The sequence below is a fragment of the Rousettus aegyptiacus genome, unplaced genomic scaffold, assembly GCF_014176215.1.
Source record: "Rousettus aegyptiacus isolate mRouAeg1 unplaced genomic scaffold, mRouAeg1.p scaffold_m13_p_5, whole genome shotgun sequence".
NCBI lineage: Eukaryota > Metazoa > Chordata > Mammalia > Chiroptera > Pteropodidae > Rousettus > Rousettus aegyptiacus.
The window spans coordinates 51,838,317-51,853,957 of NW_023416308.1; positions in this window are offsets into that span (position 1 = coordinate 51,838,317).

Sequence of the window (15,641 nt, forward strand, 5' to 3'; positions counted from 1 at the left end):
GTTTCATATCAGTTAGTCGATTAAAGCTACGCCATATTGGCATTTAAATCTCATTCTCTTTTAAAGAGCAAAATATTACAGAGCCAAATAACTTTGAACCGCACTTGGCATCATTTGAAACAACCTGAACTCTAATCACCACAGGTGAGCAAACTCAGCAGCTGGCATTAAAGCAGCTAATGAATTGCAGGAATACATCTGGTAGTTTCCTTTGATGCGCTGTTATTTGGAGAAAAGATTTAAATGTTTACCAAATAAAGTTCTTTTCCTGAACTAAAATTCTGACTTCAGCTGTGGGAATGCCATCTATGAATGCCCCAAGTGGTAGAGGAAATACAAGCCAAAGAAGCAAAGAGCCCTGGATTCTACACATGGATCTGTCATTAGAATTTTGATCAAGTTACTCTTTCTCTCCAGGATGTTAGTTTCTTAATCTGTCAAATGAAGAGGAGAATAGCTCATCTATAAGGAGTTGTAGACCTTTATATCCAACTCCTCATTAGACATCTATACTTCCATGTCCAAACTGATCTCAAAATATAATAATACTCAAACCAAACTCATTATATTTCCTTTTTCTTCTTTATTTCTTATAGTTACAGCTAAGTCCACCCAATCATATAAGCTAGCAATCTAAAATCATACTTAACTATTCCATCTCTTTCAGTCCCATCATCTATATTGTGATCATGTTCTCTGTATTTTACCTCAGAAATTAGTTTCCATTCTGTTTTCTTCCTGTTATAGACTGAATTTTTGTGTCTCCATAAAATTTGTACCACAAAACTTAATATCCAATGTGAGGGTATTAGGAGGTGCGGCCTTTAAGAGGTGCGTAGGTTAAGAGGGTGGAGCACTTATGAATGAGATTAGTGCCATTATGAAAGAGCCCTCAGATAGTTATCTTGCTTCTTCCATGATGTGAAGAAGAAGAGAGACGGCGTCATCTATAAACCAGAAAGTGGACCCTTACCAGATGCCAAATCTGCCAGTGCCTTGATCTTGGACTTCCCAGCCTCCAGAACTGTGAAAAATAAATGTTTCTTGTATAAGCCACCCAATCTCTGATCTCCTGTTACAGGAGTCCAAACTAAGACACATTCAGTTTGTACTGGCAAGAACATAAAAAATACATATATTTGTTTTTTGTCTTGTACACATGTCAGGCAGATAATTAATCATGTGTGCTTTCCTGCTAAATATTTCTACAATCTCAAAATTCTTCTTAATACACTGTTGGCAGCCAATATTGTTTTGTTATACATGTTTATCTTAAATTACTTGGCATTACAAAATATATATTTGACAAAGTCAGTGTTCAGTATATATAAAGAATTTCTGTGACTAATAATAATGGAAAAATAACTCAGTAAAAATAGGTAAAAGATTTGAAAAGACACTTCACAAAAGCAGATATACAAAGGACCACTAAGCACATGAAAAAGTGATCAACTTCATTACCCATCAAGAAAATATAAATTAAAACCACAAATAGACACCACTACGGATCCAGCGGAATAACTAAAATTTAAAAGACTGACAACTGCAAAACTAGTAAGAACATGGGGTAATGTTATTGGAGCAAAAATGGTCTGGCTGTCTGCCTGTGTATAAGTCAATCAGATATGTACAGGTTTTATAGAAAAGAAGGTAAGAATTTTAGAGAGTTGCATGTCCCAGAGACACGGGCCAGCTATCGCTCAAAGGTCTGACTCCCTGGGTGTTTTGAGGGGATAGATTATATAGGGAAAAATCAGTAGTCATAGAAACTAAGGGAGTTGGGGTCATAGGTGCTACTGATTAAATGGGGCTTGGGTAATCGATCATTGTATCTGGTTCTGGTATCAGCCATGGTGTCATTCTGTCTGGTCCCATGGGCTGGTTCCATGGCCGATGGAGCTGTTCTGCCTCAATGGTCCTAGGGCTGAAACACATCTAAAGCCCAGATGTTATCCTTAGTCCTCAAAATTATAAACCTTAGGCTTGATTAACCTTATGTCTTAAGGCTTAATAATTAAGGGAGCAGGCATACAAAGGTGAGAAAATAAGGGTGGAAAAAAAGCAAGTGAATAGTAATGACATTCTACTAGGCAAAGTCTCTTTCAATCAGAGAAAAAGCTATCCTAAAGAAATGAAGTCTATATGTGGTTACAGTAACTGGGATCCTCACACAGTATTTGGTGGAAGTGTAAATGGAGTACAACCACTTTGAAAACAATTTCACAGATTTTTATAAGACTGAACATGTACTAGCCCTATGATCCTAAAATTCCACTCTGAGGTATTTACTCAAGAGAAATAAACATGTGTTCATAAAAAAAAAATGTATAAGAATGCTCATAGCAGTTTTACTAATAATTTCCAACAGCTCAGATGTCCATCAACAAAAGAATGGATATCAAATGTGGTATATTTACTCATACAGAGAAGTATCACTATGCAATAAAAAGGAATGTGCTAATAATATATACGATGGCATGGGTGAATCTCAAAACTAAATTATGTGCATAAGACAAACCTTACACAAGAATACATATTGTATAATTTCATTTACATGAAATTCTAGAATAGCCAAAACAAATCTATGGTTGAAAGAAAATCAGAACAGTGTTTGCCTCTAAGAGTGGACATAAGGATTGATGGGAAGTGGTATACTTTTTGAAGTAAAGGTAATGTTTATATTTTGATGGAGGTTAAAGAAGTACAGCAATTTGTCAAAATTCAGCAAATGTACATTCAAGATTGTGCATTTTATTGCACATACATGTTACTTGGAAAGGTAAAAATGTATCAAATATTAAACTCTGGTGAATAATATATATGCTGATATATACAGTCAAAAGGCACATTATGTTTGACATTTACTTTGAAATGAATCAAAAAAATAAAATGGATTAATGGTTGGATAGAGGAATGGATGGATAGATGGATGCGTGGATGGAAGAATGGACATATAACAAAGCCAGCTTAGTAAAATGTTAACAGTAACGTCTTACGGGTGGACATATGGGTGCTCACTTTAAAACTCTTTCAACTTTGCTTTTCATTTGAAAATTTTCATAATAAAATGTTACAAAAATTATTAGCTTCCATAGTTAAGGGGCTCTTTCTCATTAATTTTTACTTTTGCACTAAGTTTTTACCTGATACCCTTGCCACTGATATCTATTCTCTCTAATCCATGTTCATATTGGTGCCAGACTCTTCTAAATAAAAAATATAATCATTGCATTAATTTTAGCTTGACATAAAAAGTCCTTCAAAATTTAACTCCTTTTTAACTCCTTGGTTTATTTGCCCTTACTCTACCCTACATATATTGCTCATCAGTCATGTCAAACTGCAACAGTTTCAGAATACATCAAGGTTTTAAGGACTTTAGAAAGTTCCCTACTAATCCTTCCAAACTCAGATCAAATGTTATCTTTGATGTCAAATCTGCTTAACTTCCCCTGTAACCAGTTCATTTGTGTTTCCGCATTGCATACTCAACACCATTATTGAAGCATTGATTATATTGTGTTGCAATCTGTATGTTTCTATCTCACACATTAGCCCAGTAGACCTCAAACCATAGTATGCATCAGAATCACCTGGAAGACTTATTAAAACACAAACACATCTTGAGGATGCACTTTATCCTCAAGAGTTTGATTCACTAAGTCTTGGATGAGGCCCAAGAATTTGCATTTCTATCAACTTCCCAAGTGATGCTGATGGGTCCATGGACCACACTTTTAAAACCGCTGTATTAAATAATGACTTCTTGAAGGTAGAATGGCTAATTCATTTTTGTATCCTTAGAATTATGGCAAGTGCCTGGAAGGGACCCAACATTTAATAAATCTATGTATAATTCCCAAATAGAAATTCATGTTATAAAGAATTTTTGTAAAAGATAATACTGTATATGGAATGTAGGGTGAGATTCAGAACCCATATTTTTTTTCCTGAGGGCTGCGAGTGTTGACTATGTAACACAGGCACTTGGGATGTGCCTAGCTAAGAAAATCTGCAATCCCTTCTCGACAGACTTTTTTTTCCCTTTGGCTAGCACTTCAGTTGTCCATAGAAGATATTCACTTCAGTAGTCAGACCCGACACTTTCCAGGTTTTTCAGACTAGAATAGAAGCAATATTAACCCCATACAGATGTGGCAAAGGTGAATAAAACTCACATAGGGAAACTGCTGATTTGTCTTTACAGGTTAAGTTTTTAGGTGAGAGTTCTCATAGGTGGCTGCTTTGTTATAAAATCACAACAAACTAGACAGCCTGCCCAGAAAGAATGGAGTTGGGGAAACACAAGTGAACTACTCCCACCCTCTCTTTCATCAGTAATTACAGCATAAATTTGTTACAGAGTGAGCCAGTTAGGTAGAGGCAAGAATTGATAGATTTTTAGTGCCCTTGTTCAATAGGTAGGCTTCATAATGTTCCCCCCACAAAGAGGTCCACATCCTAATTCCTAAAATTTGTGAATACATTACTTTATATGACAAAAGGGACTTTGTGACTAAATTAAGGCTCATGAAATGGAGAGATTATGTTGTTTTGTATTAGTGAGCCTAATGTAATCACAAGTGTCCTTGTTAGAAGAAAACAGTAGAATTATAGTCAGAGAATGAAATGTAACAACAGAAGCAGAGATCAGAGTGATGCAGGGCCATGAGCCAAGGAATACAGAGAGTCTCGAAAAGCTAGAAAAGACAAGGAAATGGTTTCTCCCTTAGGTCATCCAAGAATAATGCAGCTTTGCTGATTTTAGCCCACTGAGACTGATTAGGGACTTCTGACTTCTAAAACCTCAAAATAATAAATTTGTTTCATTTTACGCCACTAAATTTCTGGTAACGTATTATAGCAGCAGTAGGGAACTAATATGCTTTGTCTATAAAGGTGCTCATGACACAGCTGTCTTCTTATTAAGAGATTTAATGACATTCACTAGTTTATATTTTAGCAAGTTTTAGAATTAACCGCAGGCCTAGGGCAAACTACCAGGAATTCAAGGCTAAAATCCTAGAGTCCCCAATATTTGTTATATAAAGTATAATTCATATCTGTGCCAAAAGAATCAATATGGTGTCATGTAAGAGCTTAGAATAAGATTTGTATGAAACAGATCTCAGCTAAAGTCCAAATACTTGTGTATTTTGGCATATCATTCATGTTTTTAGACCTCACTGGAAAATGTAAGGGTCAGATTAGATTATTTTGAATGGTACATCTAGTACATTTATTTCTTTATCAAAAATGATACAGATTATTTTCCCACATTTATGTCAATTTACTGAGAGAATAAGTGAAATATTCTAAATAGCTCATAGCTCTATTATTCAATGAGAAATAAACAGTACAGAATTTAAAGTTCTTGAGGAGAGATAAGAAGATATTTAGGATATTCCTCATTATTATAGTAAAAAAAAATAAGCTAAAAAAACTCACAGATAAAAGCTGAATTTATTTCGACATTACCACCAACATAATTAATGGAAACTCTCTTGGGTGAGAAAAGAAAAAAATCAGACATTTTATTGCAATAAAATATCAATGCCCATTGTTCTATAGTATATAGATTATACACTTATTGCGATAATGTTAAAATATTCTATCTGTGTTCCACTTTGGTTTAATTTTTCAAATAATATCAAGTGGATTATTAATCTTATTTTAGTTTTCCTGGGAAATGAAGGATTGTCTTGAAATTAATATAGCAGTCACAGAAACCTGATTCCAGTGAAGTTAAAATTATTCCTCTATTTACTCTCATGCTTCTCCTTCATTGCTTTCATAGGTCTTCTCTAGTTGTTTTAAGTGACATTTACTTCCAGGGGCAGTCAATTGTATGTGGTGACAGGAATCATTTTTTTTTTAATCATCTGAACAAGGCACAAAAAGGACTTTGCAGTCTGATCCCTTCTCTTTTTTTACTATGCCCATTTCTAACTGTGTTTCTGACCCATCCATTCAGTCATTAGAGAGGCGTGTCTTGAGGAAAGTATGAGCGTATCAGAAAAAAAAGATAGGGGCATTTAAAATCGGTTACATATATTTGTTATGGAGAAGCAGAATAAATGCTCTCTTAGTCTCCTTCCTGACCCCCAATAACCATAGCAATTGCTAATATGTATTGGTTCTCATGTGTCAAGTGCCATGTGTGCCATACAGCTCTTATACAGTGATCTCATCCTATACCTCTGTGAGCTGGTATTAATATCTTCTGCTTCTTACAGATTAGAATACTAAAGGCTACAGGGATTAAGTAATATTCCATAGTTACCTAGTTACTAAACAATTCCAACCTGTATTCATCTAACTCTAAAGCCTAATGTCTTGCCACTACAAGGCTCCCTCCAAACTGTTTCTCAACTTCACATTGCTTCACTCATTTCCTGACCTTTCATAGATACTCTAGTTTTACTCACTCCCTTAGTTTTAAACCTCCAGTATTTTCCTCATATTTTCTACCATATTGAAAGTAAAGTGTTTCAAATACCACAGGCCCTACTATAGACCTTCTGAAACAGTTACTGTTTTTAAACAAGATTCCAAGATAATTCATATGCACATTAGTCTGAGAAGCACTAGCCTATAAAGCCCTCCTCATCTCCCCATGGGATTCTGACTTCAGCCACCCAACCTCTCCTTCATTACTCCAGGTACTCTTTCAGCCCTAGAATGAAAGCCGATTAGGGCTTTTGCCCTCTGCCTAGGATATCCAGCCCCCAGATTAGGCCATGACTAGGAAGTATTCTAGAATGTATTTACTTCCTCAGAACACTTTGCTTTCAAATAGTCAAATCCCTGGTGGCTTTTTTTATGGTCATCTCCTTTGTACATCCAAGCTCCCAAAATACTTACTAATATACTTATGAGATATATATATATATTTTTTCTCTTATTGGAACATTTATTTTTACAAAATAAATAAATATTTTTTATTATTTTTATTCTTATTATTTCATTAATAAAAATGCGTCTTAAAATCTATGATGCCTACAGTTGTTTCTGACTAGATAGTAGTCATGCTTTAGTTTTCATTTTCTACAAGGATGAACCGGGTCATAGCTATGCATATTTCTAGCATTATGAATACCATCATTATACCCTTGTTGGGTTTAATTGCTATTTAAAAAAATTAAAGCATTACATGGTGTTTCAGTATTAAAAGGGAAATTTTTAAAATTCAAAAGAACATGGGAAAAGAAGAAAATAAAGCAAATTCCATCATTGGGAGAATGATCACAACTTCATGTTTTCTTGAAAGACTGAGTGCTTTATAGGATCAAAGAAAGAAGGGCACTCTTGAGTATATGAGACTGTTACATTCTGTTTATGAGACATGGGAAGAAAAATTGTCCAACACAAAGTCAAAACTACCAAGATCTGCAGAAGAGAGAAAAGTAATTTTCAAGTAATAAGTATGTGAACAGCTCATGCATCATACAAAATTTTCTTTAATGCATTATGCCATATTTTATTTGGCAGACTTTTTGTCTTTCTTAGTAGTTCATAAAATGATAGTGAGTGTTGCAATCAATGTGGTCTTAAATTTTAAGAGAGTCTTTAAAATGGTATTAATGTGTTGTTAAGTATTATGCAATTAAAAGCTAGTTAAAACAACTTGAATTTAATAATGTATATTTTTTAAATGCCAGTGTTTGGATGTTACTTAGCCACATATACAGATCATCAAGGATTGTTTAATTAAGTGATCTTAACTTAATTAGAAATGTTTTCTAACGTATCCTAAATCTATTAAAGGAAACTAAATTTTTCCTTGAGATAATAAAGGCCAGGATGCTTCTGATTAAGTCTGTGTCAAACTTTTACAGATTGTTTCTTTTGTTGTTGTTGTTTTATTTTGTTGTACATTATTTTTAAGAAAGACTTTTAACCACCTTTAATCCACTTGAAGAAATGTTTAGATTACTTTTCCAAATTACCGTTTTCAACTTCATCTTCGTCAGAGGAAGCGGAAACAAAGAGGCTATTCACCATCATAAAAGCACTGGCTCTTATACATGCTCATGATTATATATTTCAAATGAAATATAAAGGAGATGGTTTTCCACTCTCACTGCCAGCCTGTCTTTACTGAGAAGTTTTATTGCTTCATCCTTCCATTTGACATTTGTCCCCTTGATAATTATGATGATCTCTGAAAACTGCTTAGCATTAGGTGGGGAAAAAAGGAAAATCAAATCAATGGTCAAAATCTAACAATTTATTCATATTTACATGGAGTGTGTATTTTAAAAATTACTGCATATAATTTCTTGGTATTTGCAAAAAGAATGGTAACATTTGAATCCACTCTTATAATTTCTACCTGAATCAAGAGAAAGCCAAAATTTGTTTCCTTCTTGACCTCCCAAAATCACTGTAGAGCAAAGATGGATTGGTGATAATTTAAGATTCAAATGCTGTCCTGCCTGATAATGATCTAATGCTTCTAGGAGAGGAAAGATGTGTCTCTACACTTGCAATTACAGACAAGTAGCACTTAAATTTTGTGAGTAGAAGATTGGCACAGGCAAACTAACATCTTACGTTTATCTCATTTCCCCTGAATTCCATTTAAGAGAGTACTTGGCAATGTTGTCCTGATGAAATCACAACCTGCAGTACTAGTGATGCAGAAAAAAGTAGATGAACACCTCTTGAAGCAAAGCATGAATAGAGAAAATATAGCATTTCAATGTTAGCATCTTCACTATGAAAATAATAGATTCAGGTACATCATTTCTGTCTAACGAAAGCTTTGTGAGGGAGGTCGTTTCTTTGCCTAGTTTTCTTAAGACATATTGCCTTCTGAACTATGGGCACAAATCTACTCTAGAATAAAAAAAAATTCTGATATATATATTTTTTGTTTTCTTCACTGTATGTAAGCAATAAATTAAAATTTGTCCAGTACTTTAAAAATGTCATTTTAAGATTTTCTTGATTAGCTTTTACTGAGTAAGTTGAATAATCAGCTGGTGGGTTAGATTAAGAGTTCCTTCATGATAAGATCTTACCTGATATAACACACATAATAAAATACTGATAGAAACATAGAAAGGCTGAAAGGGTAAAAAGAAAGAAACAGAAGAAAAGAAAGCAGAGTAAAGGAAAAAAAGAGAAGAAAGGGCAAAAAAGGAAAGAAGTAATGGAAAATAAGGGAAAAGAAGGAAGGAAGGAAAGGAGGAAGAAAGGGAGTGGGGAGAAAAGGGAGAAAATACTATAATGATTTAAAACATGTTGGAAAAATACTTAAAAATTTGGCTGATTTTTCAAAATATGTAGTTACATATAATAACAGAATCCAAATTTGAATTAAAAGAGTTGATTTTGGCTATTTCAATTATTAATTATAGATGATAAATAGGCTTGCAATGCTGATTACTGGCACAGATATGAGGACTATCAAGTAAAGCACACCATGAAAAGGCAAACACACCTATATTTATGGAGGGCAAAAGAGTCTTTTGGCATAACTTTTAGGTAGATATTCTAACTTCATATTCAAATTCTAGGAGCATAGTTATTGGCCATCAAAGAGGACACACATATTTGATTGATGGGGTACACTAAATCTAAAATTACACAGAAGTCAAAGCTTCCCTCTTTCACACAAGACATAAACTTCAATAAGGTTTGTTTTTCTTTGTTTTGCTCCTGGAGAACTTTGTGGGAGGTGTGGAATAATAGCGATAGAACTAAAAGAATAAGGTTCTAAATGGGAAGGCTTGAGAATGGCATGAGAGACAGCTCTTGGCAGCACTGGGAGCAGCACCCATCAGGTAGACAAGGCCCACTAATATCCTGCTCCTTTGCTCCTTTATGTTAGGTTTGGTAATGTAGCATTGACTGAACATAAGGATGTTATAGGGCTTGGGGGATGGTTCATTAACCATCACAGTTCTTTGAACTTTTTGGTGTGAGGTAAAATACGTTAATTTAGTTATTCCTTTCTATTTCTAAAGTCAAACAAACACAACAATGCTAACAGTCACTTATCAGTTAAAATACATGTGTCAAATTGCATCTCATTTGGCATAATTTGATATATTTGAAAATGTTATGCTTTTTGTTTTCATGTTAAGCGCTCACTGAGTTCACCCAAAATAGAAATGGTAAAGATAAAGAGGAAAACACGAAGAATAAGATGTCCAGTATATGAGGAGGGCATATAGAGTATTGAGAGTTGAACAAAAGATTGTGAATATACTTTGATTTTCTTGAATAAAAAAATGCATTTTAAAAAGAACACACAAATTTCCTGTTAAGCTGATTAAAATTTCTAACGGAATTTTTAAGTCTTCTCTCTTTCTCACGAAGGGAACATTGGGTAAAATGTGCCATCAGAAATTTAAAAATTATACTCTGCCCACTATTTGTAAATACCTAAATGGGTGTTCCCACCTCTAATTCATATTTAAAATCTAATATAATGTTCTTAGCACTGATTCTGTCCACACTATGCATTTTATAATTAAATGTACTAGAGAAATCCATAAGTACATTATAAATTCCAAAATATCAGGTTTTTTTCCATTTAAAATTACTATGGCTCACAGAAATGAGAATATAAAAATCACTAATGGTTGCAGAGTTAACCATATGAAATTATATACATTATCACTCATCTTCATAATAACTCTGAAAGACAAGTTTCTTAAGCCTCATTTTACTACCAGCACATAGTTTGGGGTAAAGAATGTGGGATTCGTAGTGTCATAGAACTGAGTTCAAATCCTAGTTCCTCTTACCTGTGATGATGGGAAAATGACATGTCTCTGTCACTTTCTTCATTCATAAAATGGAATTATTAGTACTTATTCCTGGGATGTATTATAAGAATCAAATTAGAAATACAGTGGCATATGGTAAGTACTCAATATTTATTAATGCATATTACTTTAAAGTATCTTATAAGGCCATAGAAGTAGTAAATAGAAATTCCAAGAATCGAAACAAAAATCACATTTTCTATTATACCATGCTAATCACAAATCGTCACAAAGGAATATTTCAAACACATTTAAAGTGTACATAGGTAATACATAAATTCACTATGTTTTGAGTCTAGGGTCACAGTAAATGGAAGAATTTCTATATACAGTTCGTTCTTTGTTATTAGATTTAAAAAATAAAATATCATATAGCCAAAAGGATTTCGGATGGCTTTCCATTTGTAATGTTTATTAAAACCTTGGAATGCCTTTAGCTGGGCACCAGAAAAATTATGCTGAGTTCATGAGAGCAAAACTTGTCAGATAAAATTATGAAGTGATAAATTCTTAAGATAATAATAATGGAATATAGCTTTTTTTCCAAAGTTCATACTTTCTGCATGACATTATGCTAAGGCCTTTAAATACACTATCTCAGACATCAGAAACATGGCGGAGTGAGAGACATACCCAGATCTCTCCCCTTGAAATGACAATAAGCTGAACATCTAAAAATCAACAAAAAACCCTAAACTGCACAACAGCACATCTGAGCCTGGGATCTGCTAATAAGAGCAACCACACGTAAGAACCCCGGTGTCAGACAGTGGAATGGGAAAAACAGAGAAGCTTCCTCTCACAGCTGCTGGAGCTCCTTGTAAGAGGAGGATGGGGGAAGAAAGTATGGTGACTTCCCTAACAGCCTTGCCTGGGAAAGCTGTGAGTTCCATGCTGTCAGTGGCTAAGCCCCATCATCAAGGCAGAACGCAGAGAAAGTGGACGGCAGAGAAACAACAGTTGATTTTTACCAGCCGCAGCTGTAAAATCAAGATGGAGCCACAGCCTTCATCCTCCAACCCAGAGGGCTCGTTCCCCCATACACTCCAATACTGAACACCATGGAGCCCTAGGGGAATCTGAGCAAATGCTACTGAAACTGTCATTAACACTGACAGGAACTGAAACTGAGGGTAGCAAGCATGATTACGCATCTATAAGAAGAAAAAAAAAAGACATTATTAAGACTTTATATAAAGCAGAGATCCAAGAGATTTAGACACCACCTACTGGAAACCAAAAGAAAAATGCTTTCTTTCAACAGGCTAAGGACCATTATATAATAAATCTTTCTGGAGAAAAAAATATATATATGATACAATTTCATTAATGCCCAGGTGGAGAAACAGTTCATTAACCACCATGAACAACCAAGGTAACAAGGCATCTCAGAAAGAAAGAAAAATCTCCAGAAAATAAGCTTACAGATAGAGAAATATGTGACTTAAATGACAGAGAATTTGGGATGGTACTTCTGAAAAAACTCAGCGAGATCCAAAACATATCATGTCAACAATTTCAGGAATTAAAAAAACTAGATGAACAGAGCAAGGAGATTGAAACCCTCAAGAAGAATAGAATAGATATTCTGGAGATGAAGAACACACTGTAAGAGTTGAAAATGAAATAGCAACCCTGGAAAAAGAGTCAATCAAAAGGAGAAAAAGATAAGTGATATTGAATACAGAAATCTAGAAATAAATTAGAAAGAAGAAAAGAGAAACCAAAGAATAAAAAATAATGAAAGAGAAATTCAAGAACTAGCCAATACCATCAGAAGAGGAAATAATGGGCATTATTGAAGGTGAGCAAAAGGAGCAGGGACTAGAAAGCATTTTCAGACCAATAGTGGATGAGAATTTCCCAAATCTAAGAAATGAACTAGAGTTTGGAATTTAAGAAGTCAATAGAACACCCAATTGTCTCAACCCAAAAAGGTCTTTACCAAGACACATTGTATTAAAATTATCAAAAATCAATGACAAAGATAGAATTCTCAAGGCAGCCAGGGAAAAGAAGATGGTAACCTATAAAGGAAAACTCATTAGATTATCGCCAGACTTCTCAGCACAAACCTTACAAGCCAGAAAGGAGTGTAATCAAATATTCAAACTATTAAATGAAAGGAACTACCAGCCAAGAATAATGTATCCAGCTAAGCTCTCCTTTAGATATGAAGGAGAAATAAAGACCTTTCCAGACATTCAAAAATTGAGGAAATTCTCCACTATGAGGCCTGCATTACAAGAGATATTAAAAGGGGTCAGCTCGCCTAAAACAAAATGACAAAAAAACAAAAACAAAAACAAAAAACATAATTAGGAGTAAGGTGACTATCAGGCAAATAGAAGCAGAAGATTACAAGCTTAAAAAAAAGATTTGCTATAGCAAGATACTAATGAATGTTCAGCATACATAGGGACAAATTGAGACAACAATAACTGAAAAGGGGAGGATTCAAAGATCCAAATTCAGAAAGGGGAATGGTGATAAGACACGCACATAAGAAAAAGGATGACTGTAGGTATGTGTGTGTATATATACGTATATGTATGTATGTATGTATATATGTGTATATATATATAACTATTTTTTACATATTTGTTATGGTAAAAACATGCCAAAGATTCAGAAAAAAAGTATACAACCTAAAACAAGAAGGACCAGAGAAAAAACCCATAAAAACCAACCAAAACAAAGAAAACAGAAACACAAACGCAAGGAAGCAACAGAAACACAGAACTACCAGAAAGCAAAAGATAAAATGGCTATAAGAAGACTTCATATTTCAATAATTGCCCTAAATGTAAATAGACTAAACTCACCAATAAAAAGGCACAGAATTGCAGATTGGATCAAAAAACAAAACCCAATCATATGCTGCTTTCAGGAGACACATCTCAGCTCCATAGACAAATATAGGCTCAAAGCGAAAGGGTGGAAAATGGTATTTCAAGCAAATGGCATTCAGAGGAAAGCAGGAGTAGCAGTACTAATATCAGATGAAATAGACTTTAAAATAAAAGAGGTAAAGAAAGTTACTGAGGGACACTTCATAATGATAAAGGGCATCATGCACCAAGAAGACATAACACTTATTAATATCTATGCTCCCAATCAGGGAGCCCCAAATATATAAACCAATTACTAACAAAACTAAAGGAAGAAACAGACAAAAACACTACTTTAGTAGGGGACCTGAAAACCCCACTGTCAGATATGAACAGATCATCCAAACAGAAAATCAATAAGGAAATAACATCCTTAAATAACACATTAGACCAACTGCACATCATTGACATTTACAGAGCCTTTATTCTCAAAACAGCTCCTTATACATTCTTCTCTAGTGCAATGGAACATTCTCAAGAATCAACCATATACTGAGACACAGAGATAGCCTCAACAAATATAAGAGGTTTGAAATCATACCAACTGTATTCTCTGATCTTAATGCTTTGAAACTAGAGATCAACTGCAAAAAGAAAGCAGAAAGAACCACAAATACATGGATATTAAACAACATGGTACTGAAGAATAACTAGGTCAGAGAAGAGATAAAAAGAGAAATCAAGAGATTCATAGAAACAAATTATAATGATAGTACAACATATCAAAACTTTGGAGACACAGCAAAAGCAGTCATAAGAGGAAAGTTCATATCATTACAGACCTATCTCCAAAAACAAGAACAAGCCAAATTAAACAACCTAACGTTTCATCTTAATAATCTAGAAAAGGAAGAACAAATGAAGCCTAAAGTCAACAGAAGGAAAGAAATAATCAAAATTAGAGCAGAAATAAATGAAATTTAAAACAAACAAGCAAACAAACAAAACAATAGAAAAAATAAATGCAACGAGGAGATAGTTCTTTGAGAAGGTTAATAAAATTGAAAGACCCCTGTCTAGACTCACTAAAGAAAAAAGAGAAAGGACACAAATAACCAAAATCAGGGATGAAAGAGGAGAAATTACAACTGATATCACAGAAAAACAAAGGATCATACAAGAATACTATGAAAAAAACTATAACACCAAATTTAATAACCTAGAAGAAATGGACCAGTACTTAGAAAAATACAACCTTCCTAGACTGAATCAAGAAGAACTGGAAAGTCTAAATAGACCAATCAGCAGTATGGAAATTGAAATAATCATCAAAAATCCACCAGATAAAATTCCAAGACCAGATGGCTTCACCAGTGAATTCTACCAAACATTCAAAGATGTAATACTTATTCTGCTCAAACTCTTCCAAAAAATAGGAGGCAATACTTTCCAACTCATTTTATGAGACCAATATTACCCTGATACTAAAACCTGATAAAGATAATACAAAAAAGAAACTACAGACCAATATTTCTTATGAACACAGATGCAAAAATCCTAAATAAGATACTAGTGAACCAAAAGCAGCAACGTATTAATAATATTATACACCATTATCAAGTGGGCTTCTTTCCAGGGGCAGAGGGATGGTTCGACATATGCAAATCAATTAATGTGATACACCACATAAACAAATAATAAAATAAGAATCATATGATTGTATCAAAGATTTAGAAAAAGCCTTCAACAAGATACAGCACCCATTTATGATCAAAACATTTAACAAAATTGGATTAGGAGGAAAGTATCTTAACATAATAAAGGCCATCTATGACAAGCCCTTAGCCAACATTACACTTAATGATGAAAAACTAAAAACTTTCTCTCTAAAATCAAGAACAAGGCAAGGCTGTCCACTATCACCACTCTTATTCAATATAACATTGGCAGTCCTAGTGAGTGCAATCAGACAAGAGAAAGATATAAAAGGCATCCAAATAGGAAACAAAGAAGTCAAACTGTCACTATT